The following is an 11,184-nucleotide window of genomic DNA, read 5'->3' on the forward strand; positions in this document are numbered from 1 at the left end:
GGATAGAAGCCCATCAGAGAGCTCCCATGAGGCTTGGTGGGAGACTTCTAAGGAACGCCTCCATGGTTCAGACAATAGTGCATAGGAATTGCCCTACGTGGGGGCTCCATCCAGTCCAATATACCAGCTCCAGCCTAAGCTGCTTCAGAAAAGGACTGGAAAACAGCCTGGCACCAGGGAGCTCTGGAATAACCTGCCCACCGGGAGAGGTTTCTTCCCAACTCCCAATAGCTGGAGGCTGTCTTGTGCCCAGAAGTATGAGAGTTTATAGCCCTTCAGATATCTCTTGTTGTTCTCACCATTAGAACGCTGGAGATGCTTCATAGCCAGAGCTGTCCTTACTCATATGCAGAATAAGCAGCCATGTAGGGCACCTGGAAATCTGGAGCACCAGTGGGTCTTAACGTCCACTCACATCTCTTCCTAGCCCTGTTCCCACCAGAGAGGATCTAAACTTAAGAGTGAAAAAGTCTGCCAGGGCTATTTTCAGAACATTGAACCTATGGAAGAGCCATTCAAGTGGTAAGAAAGTCATTTAACAGGCATTTGCCAATCCCAGTTCTACGCTGTCAGTTTCTGAATTTACTGTTTAGTAAACAGGAGCTTAGTTTAAAATTTGCTTTAAAAATGTCATTGGCGTGTTGCTGAAGATTATAAAGTCACATCTCTAAAAAAGTAATTCCTCTTCCCTGGGCTGCTGTTGGGCATAGGGACACCAATTTCATAGTACTGTATAGGGCTCCATAAATCCTATGAACGGCCCTGTTCTTGGCATATAAATATCCAGTCCTTTTTAAATCCTACTAAATGTTTTATTTCTAGAATGTATTGTGGCAATGAATTGCACTGGTTAACTGCATTGTATGATGTAGGTAAGACATTGGGTTTCATTTTCTCTTAGTACATACTGAGCCAGTGTGGCTTCAAAAGTTTGTGTTGCTTGAGATAATGTCTTTCGAACATAAAACCAAGACCTCAGCCCTTTCTGCAGGAGTGAAGGTATTAGCTCTGGTTTTCTGGTCAAATTCTAGTTTGATTCTAATTATATTCTACTCTCCTAACTTCTCCCTGCTGTTCCCTTAGCATGTGTTGGTGTTCATTTTCTGCCCTAAATTCTTATGTACTGTTGCCGGTCACTATTATAGGAAAATATGGAAGTGCACACAACAGTTCCCACTCCACAATATAAAGTCTGACTGAAGGCCCAATAACAATTCTATAATGCTGTGTATATAAGAACAAGGACCCAAGTGCATCTTCATTGCAAAAGAGATTTTTGAGGGAGGAATTTGAAGGAGCCCTTAAGAACAAACCCCATGATTTGAATAGCAGAAGTGACAAGGTAGAATGATTTCTGTCAAAGAATTAGGGCTAAGTCATGAGCATTGAGTCTAACTCTGAGCTGCAGGAAGAACGCAATTATCCACAGTATAGACACACCAACAGCCCTGATTCAGGACAAGGGGCGCCACTGCCAATGTTATTGCCAGCAACTGGAATTTAAAGGCAAGAGTTCTTAGCTGATCAGTGGCAGGTTTGTTCAAAACTGAGCTGAGATGGCTTGGCCAGGACACCACTTTCCAACGTGGTCATTGCTCACCTGATTGTGACCGGGCCCCAGTTTTACTGCAAACTCAGCAAGCACAGACCCTGGGTTCAGGTGAAGCTCGAATAGTGATGGGGAGTAGGTGCAGGGGGTTTGCCTGTGTAAAGCAAATTGAAGGATCTGGGCCTTACTGTGTGTTAGGCTAGTGAGTAGAAATCATATTAAGAGTCTGCACTGGCACTTTACTGTGCTGCAACTTTCTGGTTCAGTGATGTGAAAAATCACCCCACCCTGAGTGCAGCAAATGACAGCATTGTAAAGCGCCAGTGTAAGTGGGCTACAGTGCTGTGAACCATGCTCCAAGTGCAGTAAGTAGGGTTGCCAGGCGTCTGGTATTGGTCTCTGTCTGGTAAAAAAATCAGAAAATACCGGACATGTAACATGTACTGTTTTCCTCTGATGGAAGGCTGCTTGGGACATTCCTCCTCTGCCGCATCTGGTGGGGGTGGGGAGAGTGGTGAGCATGGGGATTTAAAGGCGCAGTGCCTCTTTCTTTTGGGGCTTTTTTTTTTTTTGCTCAACAACTTTGGTCCCCTGGTTTGGGTTTGGGGTTGGGGTTGGGGTTGGATTGGGTTGGGTTGGGTTGGGTTGATTTGGTTCTCAACCAGTTTTTTCCCCCGCCATGTTCAGTATTTTTTTTAAAAGTATCCAGCAACCCTAGCAGTAAGCTACTCCCCTCGCAGCAGTGGTTTACATGGAGCGCTGGGAGATCTCTCTCCCCGTGCTCCTGCCGTGGCCGTGCTGTCACATTAAAATGCTGCGTGGCAGCCCATTATACTTTAGGGTGTGTCTAGACTACAGGGTTTTGTCGGCAAAAGTGGACTTTTGTCGACAAAATTATACCTGCGTCCACACTACCGCTGAGTTCTGTTGACATAACGTCGACAGAACTCAGCAGTTTTGTCGACGCTGGTAAACCTCATTTTACGAGGCATAACGCCTTCTGTCGACAGAGTTTCTACACTACCTTTGCGTCTACACTACCATGTTGACAAAGCAGCTTGCTTTGTCGACAGAACTCAATGTAGTCTAGACGCTCTTTGTCAACAGAAGTTTTGTCGACAGTATCTGTCGACAAAACTTCTGTCGACAGAAGCCTGTAGTCTAGACGTACCCTTATAGTGTAGACAAATAAACAGTGGCAAACATTGTTACAAATCATTGTGCTGTTAGCCTTTACAAGGGGCTTCACCCTCGCTTTTGTTTTTATAGCTGCAATTAACTGTGAGTGCAAAGAGCAGCATTTAGACAACCAATTCCTTGGCAGGCAGGATTCATTAGCTGTGTAAAGGCTACATTAGCGTCTGCAAGCTGGTCTAAATCAAAATATAGTGCTGGATCTATCACTTGCGTGGGAACAAAGAATCCACTGCAAAGAGAAAATCTTTCCAAATCAAGCCATGATGTTAAGAGGATTGACTGAAAAGTCATGATCTCATTCGCATATTTTCTGCTGTTTCTTTTTGCGCAAAGGATTTTTGCACCAAAAAAAGCAGTGTAACTGCTTCCGTTTTGCACAAACCCCGTTTTGCACAAACCCCCCGTTTTGCACAAGATCCTTATGCCTCTACAGCACTCAAGAACCCACCCCAGCTCCCTCCCTTATGCCAGAAAAATCAAAGGTGGGAAAATCAAAGCAATCCCAATTCTGCACGTCACTCTCCAAAGTTAATTTACCAAGAGAGCTCTTGCAGAGGAAGCATTCCAGGGGTGCTGGTACTAGGGATGTGAATGGTTAACTGGGTGATGCTTGCTGGTTGTGGTTAACCAGTGGGGGCTGAAGTTGCCCCCGCCCAAGGTGGGCCCAGTCTGGTGAATTGCAGGCAGCTCCAGCCTGGTCAAAGCAGCTCCCATGGCAGGGTGTGTGGGATTGCTACCATCTCCCTGTCCGCCCAATACATTTAAGCAGTGAAGTGATTAAATGGGATTTGACATCCCTAGCTGTAACTATTTTTGCAGTAGGGGTGCTAACAGCCATTGAAACAAACCATCAGCTCTGTACGTCCTGGAAACCCTCCAGCCTCACGCACCTATGAAACATTCATGCAGGGTCAGCTTCTTCCCTGCTTCAGGCAGTTCAGGACCTGATCCAATGGGATCTGGAAGGGTTCTCATTGTCCGTAATGGGCTTTGGCTGATCCCCAAACCATGCAGAGCAGGATTTTGTGGCGCAAAGCCCCCTTCATTTAATTCACAGTTCAGGGGAGTGAATGAGCCTCACCGACAATTCCGCCCTTGAGAAACGACACGTCTGGCTTGGAGCGGCCGCTCCAAGGGGAGCGTCATTAGGAATGAAAGCGAAGAGGCCAACCGGCTGATTTGACATAATCATCTCAGCAGCTGCCTGCGTGGCAAATATCGCTGAACCTCGGGGATGTTCCTGTCCACAAGTGACGGCTGCCAAAAGTGATGAGATAAAGGGAGACGAGGAGGCTCTTTGCAAGCCCCAGGGAGGCACAAATTAAACCACTTGGGAATCACGCTCTACTCTGTACTGGGCTGAGCTAATTTTAGCTCCAGGGGTGTCTTACTGCGCATGACTCTGTGGCCAATCCACAGCGCAGGCGACTGCGGCAGGTACAAGCCACTGAAGCACTGAAAGCACCTGCTATTCAGGGGTTGTGTTTCATGGCGTAAAGGCTGCCATTTGTACATCGTTTCTAATAGAAAGAATCGGGGCTGGTTTCCTGGCAGTACCTTGTGTGAGCACGTGTCCCTTCTCCCTAAAAACAGCCTCCGGTAGCCAGTCTCACCTCCCTCGGGACAATCAACCCCAGACAAGTATCCCATGGGTGATTTCTCATGGCTTTATGAGTACAGAGGGTTCAGCACCACCTCCAGGTTTTGCACCCAGCTCTGCTCCTGGCCTCAGGCCCTGGCCTTGACCTGGGGTTCAGCTTGTGGCCTCAGCTCTGGGCTCAGCAGTTGCCCTCAGCTGTGACTCCTGCAGGCATAGGCCACTAAGCAGCCTGCTGATTGTTGCTGCTCAGCTGAGCTAGACGGAACCTATCAAGCTAGCTGTGAAAATCTCCATATCCCATTAACGAGCTTTTGTGCCCCTGGATTCTCCCTGCAGATCCTGTTCCATAGCTTCCTGCTTAACTTTTCTACTGTGTTTGTGTTGCTTTAGTTATCATGCCCGGGGAATGCAACAGAGACCGCTGGAGAGAGTGCAACAAAGTTTGACAGTGAGGCAATTTACAAGGGACAAGCAAAACAAAACAGAGATAAGAAATAACACAGATAGGCATGAGAGACGTGCAACTGCACAGGGCATACAATAGCTCCCGTTGTTTTCTGATCCAGGGGATCGTTCAGATACTTCTGAGTCCTTTGAATCCATGACACACAATCCCAGAGTGATACGTAGGGATGAATTAACTGCACAACACACTGAAGAATAAAGGGAAGGAAAATGCTTTATTGTATAAGAAGAAATGAATGGCAAGCACTAAATGGCAGCCACATCAGTCCAAGTTATGGCACTCACTAAATAAACTATAATCATACAGGAGGTCTTGCTCTGGACCAGGGGTGGGCAAGACAGCTTCTGCAGGCCGAATCCAGCCCTCCAAGACAGTTGAACTGGCCCGCGGTGGCCCTGCCACTCCCTTGCCCCCAGGCCAATCGAGACCAGGGGATGGGGGAGCATGCGAAGTCTCCTCCCCCCACCAAGAGCGCAGGGCACCAGAAGGAACTGCCAGCTGTTTCAATACAGCTGGTGGTTCTCTCTAGCTGTCGCATGCTTCTGGCAGGGTGCAGGCAGGGGGCAAAGATTTCACGTGCTCTCCCACTCCTAGGCCAATCAGAGTCTGTGGGCAGGGGAGCTCGAGAAGTCTCCTGGTCCTGCCCCTTCTGCCTGAGACCCTGCTCCTTCTGGGGCGGCCCTGGGCCACTTCAGAAATTTGTGAATTGGCCCCCTCTTTAATAATTATTGCCCACCCCCGCTCTGGACTAAGCAAAAGTACAAAGGAAGTCAAGAGAACTGCCAAGCTGTGCATCTAAATAGGGCTTTTGCGTACACGCATCCTGGGGAATAGATTGCGATATGAGCATGGCACTGTCTTTGAAATGACAGTGCCCTTTTCTCCAGTGCTGGGATTTCCCTGGCTTTAGATGGCATCTCCACCAAACAGGGAGAGGAGTGCCCCCTGCAATTCACCTCCAAAGTAGTGAGCCAGCAACAAAGCCCACTCTGATATTTTCCTCTCTGGCCTTTCACACGTCCCTTCTTCTCCATTCCGTCTGCACACTAGGGAGGACGTTCCAAAGCCTCAAAGGCACTTAAATCCCATGGGAGGCAGGTGCCTAAATGCTTTTGGGGATTTGGGCCAAAGTCCTGGCCCTGCTGAAGTGGAATGTGGAAGTAGTGAGTCCTGTTTCAGTTTCTTACACAGCTCAAGGTGGTGGGAGAATTGGGGGAACTTTTTCCATTCATTATTGCAGTTGCTCTGATCTGTATATGCAGCCAAGCTTCTTATGGTGCAAAAGCTTGGGCCTACTAACACAAGTCCTGCCTTGTATATTTCTGAACAGAACTAAGTAGTAACAGCTACAATGTGTGACACACAAATCTACCTGGTGAGCCTCCAACTCCTTTGCCAGATCTGTTATTTATCTACTCAATTCTCTACATAGTTTTTCTGGCTTAGCAGTTTATAAATAATAGGCAGTTCCTTTTGTAAGCAGCACTTTTTAGTCAGATATCTTAAAACACACTACCAGTCCAGCAGTCGATGGGACTACAAACACAATGAAGGACCGGTCACATGACCAGGACACAACTCTGAACTTTTGCCATGTTTTGGAGTTTTGAATACAAACCACTATATAAATTACCAGCACAGATCATGCAGTATCTTATATTACATCACTTGAATGGTACAAGAGATTAAGGAACAACATATATGCTTCCACATTCTGCTACAGCTGTGAACTTCTGATTTCTCTCGTTTCTCAGAATTCATGCTTTGAAAATATACCACATTGTGGGACTGTTACAAAACGGCACCTGATAGACTCAAACATTTCAGTCTTTTGGTGTAATGTTTCTTCTGGGACTCAAAAAGGGGACAGCCTAACTTCTTTTGCCTTTTTATTTCCTGTGAAATAACTTGGAGAGGATTTCCGTTTACAGGTTGGACCTCCCTGGTCTGGCACCCTCGGGACCTGACTGTTCCTGGAGAAGGGATTCTGCCAGACCAGGGGAGGTCATTTCTGCCTCCTCCCCTGGCTGCCAGCCCCATCCTGCCCCAGCCTTCCTCCCCTTCCGGCTTCTTGGATCCCCCCGCAGCCAAGTTGAGCTTCCTTGGGCAAGTCACTTGAACCAAAATACAGAGTGGGAACTGAGCCATTTTATATCTGCCACAAAAGTGAAACTAAGCCTACTGGCACAAGACTGTCTGGTCAGCCCTGGAGAATCTATAGCTGCAGGAAGCAGGAGGAAGTTGTATGGTAGGAAAGTGACTAAGTGAGACTGAGGAAGTCATAGCTGTTCAATCATTTCATTTCTCCACAGTACACTACTACACTTACAACTACAAGCCCTGAGCTAGGCCTGCAACCACAGTTTCCTTCTCTCAACTGTGAGAGAGACAAGAAAGAATAATGAAGGTACCGTTAAAGGGAGAATACAAGCTCTCCATCTCTTTCCCTGTGTATGTGTGAAGCAAAGGTGATTGTGCGACTGCGTATCTTTAAAAGTCTCAGAGAGGTGGCCGTGTTAGTTTGTAACTTTAAAAAACGAGTCATCCTGTAGCACCTTAGAGGCTAACAAAAAGATATGAGCTCTGCTCATCTGAAGAAGTGGGTTTTGCTCACAAAAGCTCGTGTTACCATGTCTATATATTTGCTAGTCTCTAAGATGCTAAAGGACTACTCATTGCATATCTTTATACACCTTTAACAGCTGCAGCTCCCTTGGTTTTCCCATCTATCTTCTGCTGTCTGGGATTCCCTTTTTCCCCCTAACAGTGACTCTCTGTCTGCGTGCTTGTCTCTGACCTTGCGGGGTTCCTGCTGAGTGACTCAGCATGATAAGGAAACAAAGGAAAAGGACAAGAGAAGATACGTTCTCTGAACTAGTCCAGACTGAAGACAGAGAGACTCAGTCCTGGGGGGAATGTAAGCAGAGAGAGAGGCAAAAAGACCAACAGGATCAAGAGCGGTACGACCTCATTCAGAAGGACTTAAACCACAAAGCCAGTTGCTAGAGCACATTAAAGAGCAAACGCTAAAGCCTGGCACTTCAGCAGCCATTTGGCAACATGGAGAATGACTCCTTCTGGCTAGGGCCGTAGGCTTCATCCTTGAGGCTCCCAACCGCCCAGCAGCAGTGTCCCTGGCCTTCCATGTGATAGGACAATAATAACAACTGCTCTGAATGCACCTCCTGCCTGCTCTGATGCAGCTGTGTGCAGCCAGCTCGTACACTAGTTCTTTACAAATGGGCTGTGTCTACACTGGGCCACTTATTCCGGAAAAGCAGCCGCTTTTCCGGAATAAGCTGCAAGCTGTCTACACTGGCCCCCTGAATTTCCGGAAAAGCACTGACGATCTACTGTAAGAAATCAGCTGCTTTTCTGGAAAAACTATGCTGCTCCCGCTCGGGCAAAAGTCCTTTTTCCGGAAAACTGTTCCAGAAAAGGGCCAGTGTAGACAGCCCAGTAGTCTTTTCCGCAAAAAAGCCCCGATCGCGAAAATGACGGTCGGGGCTTTTTTCCGGAAAAGCGCATCTACATTGGCCACGGACGCTTTTCCGGAAAAAGGGCTTTTCCGGAAAAGCATCCTGCCAATGTAGATGCTCTTTTTCCGGAAATACTTATAACGGAAAACTGTTCTGTTTTAAGCATTTCCGGAAAAGGGTGCCAGTGTAGACGTAGCCATGAAGTTTAAGAAAAGTTCTAGTTTGTGAAAAGCCAGCTGTATTTTCCCTGTCTTATGAGACAGAAGGGAAAAACACCCCTCTCCCTAAAAACAATTGATTGTCCTTATATATATATACATGCCTCTGTAAACTCCACTCCAATTCATCTGATGAAGTGGGTTTTACCCACGAAAGCTTATACCCTAATACATCTCTTAGTCTCAAAGGCTAGTTCTATACTAGACCTAGAAGGTCAACTTAAGGTACATAACTCCAGGTATGTAAATAATGTAGCTGGAGCTGACACCTCAATCCAAATTTGGCACTGTGTCTCCACAGTGGGAGGCTGACAGGAACAAATGCTCCCATCAGCATCCCTTATTCCTCACAAATCAAGGAGTACCAGCACCAATCCGGGGGTGCCCTCAATGTTCGATTTGGTGGGTCCTTACTAGACCTGCTAAATCAAATGCCAGAAGATCCATTTCCAGCGTGGCAAGTGGAGATGTGGCCTCAGGTGCCACAAGACTCCTCTTTGCCTTTACACTATGTACACTAACACAAAGTAACACACTGCCTGGGAAATGCACACTGTCAAAGGGCGCTTTGGAGCAGGAATATTTCCCTCATGGTGATTTAGCCTTGACATGAGACATCTGCCCTTCAAAGGACACTCCACAGCCATCCTGCACTGGCTCAGGGGATGGTTAAATCTTTCCTTGCTTTTCTCCAGGTTGCCAATGATTGGAGTAAAGTGTCAGGGAAGCAAAGAATAGGTTGTGTCGCCAAGAATCACAGCTGGCATTGCAATGTCATTAATGTCAACAGGACAGTCGGGGAAAAGAGTCCCTGCTTTCAGGTTTTCAAAAAGTCTTGAATTCCTAAAGATGGGAGCATCCAGGACGTTCCCTGACCAGCCAACATTAAATGTCAGTAAATCACCTACCGTGATGCTTGCATGATGAAGTACCCCTTTCTGTTTATGCACTCAGCAGCAAAACAAGGGGTAGGGATGTTAAATTTAGATTAACTGGCTAATCGAATTGTTGATGCAAGTTGCATCGACTATTTGTTTAGTCGATAAGGGTGTCTCCACCTTTGAAGTGTAGCAACAGCCCTAGGGGCCAGCAGGGGACTCAAGCAGCTGACCCCGGGCTCCACACGGCATTGCTGCTTTGAAATGCCACGTGCAGCCTTGGGAAGTCCATCAAATCAAATCCATCTAGTATTTCTTGGAGGCTGCCTGGCCTGACAAGCCCCCACAGCAGGACACTCTTAATGGCTTTGAACACCTGGGTGGCCACTGCCTCCACCACAGATTTTCCAGCACCAAACTGGCTGTTCACCAACTGAGAGCAATCCAGCATTGCAACCTGCAGATAGTGATTGGCGGCACCTGTTTCTCTACTGTCCATGCGGTTCTTAGTCTCTGTAGGGTTGGGGTGAGCTCCGCACACAGTTCCAGGCATGTGGCCTTCTGCAGCTGAATGTCCCACAGCCACTTTTGGTGCTCTCAGATTTGTATCACACTCCAGCCTCATCACTGTTTGGACCCAAACCATCTCTCTAGGTGCCATCACTCAGTGAAAGCCTGCAACAGGTGCTCAGCTTCATCCTCTGTCTCCCTGCTGAATGTCCGGCTGCTATGGTAGACCTTGAAATGGACAAAACAGCTGCATTGATCAGCGCAGGATTCAGGTTTCTGGTAGCGAGAAGGGAAAACAGTGTGAAGGAGCAGATTATGAAATGGGAGAGATTTCTGGAAATTTCTTCCCAGACTTCCACAGTTCCCTGGGAGGAGTGATGCTACCCCACAGTACTTGGCCACAGCCCCATAGCACACTGCTGAAACTAATTTGGGGCGTGGCTGGAACACTTTGGGACTTTTTAAAGCAGTGACAGTGCAAGAATCAATGTCCTCAACTCCCAGGGCAGGCTAGTCACTGATGAGAAGTGGTATTTCTGGAGGTCAAAAGGATTTATCACCCTTTCCTGTGGGGCTGTAAGAACTGAGGCAGCAATGGAGGGATGTGCAGTGACATTAAAAACACCCTGACCCTTTAGCAGCTTCCAAAGAGGCCTGGCCTCAGGGAAGACATTTTTGCATGCTTGCTTTTAAACAATAACATTTGCACCTGCAAAAATCTTTCACGGTCACGGCTGATTTGCAGCCAAGGGGGTGAGAACTGGGAGCACTAGCAGCCAGAGGAAGAAGGGGCAGTGCAGAAAACGCAGTCGGGTTGCACACCCTACCTGCCTGGATACCAACCGCCCCTGTGGAATACTGACCAGCATCTGAGGTGGTGTGGCAGGTCGCCAGCTAGGGCATGATGGCCTGCTCCCTCACCAGGGGCTACACACCCTCTTACTGAGTTCACAGGGGAGTGGGAACAATTTGTACAGGGGCAGTGCTGAGAGTCATGGAATCAAACTGTACACCCTACAATGGGGACTATCCTGGGAACTACTTGAAGGGGGGCAGTAGCACCCCATCTCCAGCGCCCTGCTGCCGCCCCCCCTCAATGCCGCTTCGGGGGGGGGGCTATCCAGCTTCTTGGGTCAATTCCCCGCTCCCCTCTCTGGGGGTGTCTGTGTCTTTCTCCCTCTTCAGCGCTGGGCTGGCCGCTCTCGGGCTGGGTGGGCGTCTCTGTGCAGCCCTGGCTTGGGGGAGCCCCCGAGGAGGGACGCGGGGGGCAGAGCCAGCCCGGCGCCG

The sequence above is a fragment of the Pelodiscus sinensis genome, chromosome 23, assembly GCF_049634645.1.
Source record: "Pelodiscus sinensis isolate JC-2024 chromosome 23, ASM4963464v1, whole genome shotgun sequence".
Taxonomy (NCBI): domain Eukaryota; kingdom Metazoa; phylum Chordata; order Testudines; family Trionychidae; genus Pelodiscus; species Pelodiscus sinensis.